Raw genomic sequence first — 2,295 nt, 5'->3', positions numbered from 1 at the left:
ATGTTTATACTTAATTCTTTTTAAATGTTTTTCCAACAAATCTTTTTATTTCTTTGTGCTGCATGCTTGTGCCTCAGTTTAGCTAAAAGTTTAAAGTTTAGTTTAAAACAAAGGCAAGGAGGAAAACATTAGCTGTGTATTTATTTTAACTAAACTTTAAGCTAAAGTGCAGCAGAACAAACATGAAACACATAGAAATAAAAAGACTTGTTCAACAAAATGATAAAAATAATTCAATTTAAGCATTCAAGAGACACAAATACACATACAAGTAAAATGAAAAACTATGTAAAATACATATTAAAAAAACATTAAAATTTATTGGAACTAAGCTGGAAAAATAAATATGAAGATCAATTAAAGGTAACTTTCTCCTTTTTAATTTATTTGGTGCGTTTTAAATGTATTTATTTATTTAAAGGTTAATTGATCTATTTCTGTTTTTTTTTCTAATTATGTCAGTGTTGGTCCTCCGTACTGCAGAACATGAAGAGGTAGTTCAGGGACTGAGTCAGGTGTGTTGGAGCAGGAAACATGCTGCGGACCTCCAGGACCAGGATGGACCACCCCTGTTCTAACTGAAGAAAGCTAACTGACTGACTGCACTGTTACTTAACTAAAGTTAGTGTATTTATGGACTCTGTTTTAATATGTCAATCCAACAATCAGATGTTTCATGAACACAGGATAGTACTTGTGGATAGTACTTGTGGATAGTACTTGTGGATAGTACTTGTGGATAGTACTTGATAGTACTTGTGATTTGTTAGACTGGCATGCAGAAGTATTTATCCTTGGCATTTAGTACTTGGTGTTTATTCTTTGTTGTTGCCTCACAACCTGGAATTTGATTGGATTATTAATTTGATTAAAGGRAAAAATTCTCACAGTTTATGACGTTAATGAGGAAAATTACAATTTCAATTATTCTAAAATTTTAAATGTGAAAAATCGTCCATTCAGTCCTCACAACACATTTAGGTGTTCAGGTTTGTCTCAATGATCCTGGTCCACCTAATGACCAATCAGGTCCCTCTCCTTCAGAGGGCTGCTTGTGTCCAACAGGCTTTAAATCAAACCTGACATACTGCTGGGTTAAGGTCTGGGCTTTTACTTGACCTTTCCAGGACGTTTGCCTGTTCTTATTAAACCAGTGGAGTGTTGCTTTCTGAGTGGATTTAGGCTTATTGTCCTGATGGAAGGTCAATCTTATTCCTGCAAGAATATCGAACTTTTACRCTCAAATCTTCCTCATTAAATTCCTTACTGATGGAAACCATAGCCACAGTTTTATACTACCACCACCGTGCTTCACTACAGAGACGCAGTCATGATGAGAGATATTAGGTCTGCCTCAGATGTGCTGTTGGCTTCATCTGACCAGATCATATTCTTCCACCTGTTTGGTGAAAAAATTCCAGATTAATTAAAGATTTATTTTCTTTAAGCCCAGCTCTGAACCCTTTAGTGATCCTGTGAACAGACCAACCTTTGCAGAAAATCTGTCCAGATGCATCTTATCTTCTCCTCTTACCTGCTTTGTGAGATCTGATGGACGATCCTGTTGTGTTGGCAGAATCTTTACATTTCCTCATAATAGATTTAATAGTTGAAGCTTTATGAATATTTTTATAATTGTTTTTTCCATCTGAACAGGTGGATAATTACTGAGATCTTTAGACTTAGATAGTTATGTAACTTCTGAAGTGAATGTTTGGGGCTTCAAAACTAAGAGGCTAAAGTCACATGTTCACACCACTTTGCAGTTTTAAATCATTTACAAGTTTTACCCTCATTTAATTTGTTAACCTGAGTTATTATTACTTTAATTAAATTAAAAATCCAAATAAAACTAACACTGTAAGGCAAGAAGAGGATAAATACATTTTGCAGCCAGTAGACACCCAGAGCAGCTAGTTCGTTATGTGCAATGAAAGCTGCTAACATTTTTTTTATTATAAACAGATGTACAAGTCACATGTTTTCATATTCAGTGAATTAAAGTGTCGTGCTCATCTCAGAACCATTAACTGAAATGATTCACTTTACGTCTCTGATCTGCTTCTAAGGCTTTCTGTAAATAAAAGCTGAGAATTGTAGTCTGTCGTTATTTAATCTGCCTTTTTTTTTTCATCTTCATGAGCTTTTAGTAACAATTCACAATTTAATTCAGTGTATTTATTTAGTGCCAAGTCATAACAAATGTCATCTCAGGGCTCTGAACAACAGAAAACAATCTAAGGAAGTCAGCAGATTGTGTTGAATCACTTCATCACAGTCTCCCATCCTGAGCAA

This window comes from Austrofundulus limnaeus, unplaced genomic scaffold (genome assembly GCF_001266775.1).
Source record: "Austrofundulus limnaeus strain Quisiro unplaced genomic scaffold, Austrofundulus_limnaeus-1.0 Scaffold968, whole genome shotgun sequence".
In the NCBI taxonomy this organism is placed as follows: Eukaryota; Metazoa; Chordata; class Actinopteri; order Cyprinodontiformes; family Rivulidae; genus Austrofundulus; species Austrofundulus limnaeus.
This window is presented reverse-complemented; position numbering follows the sequence as displayed.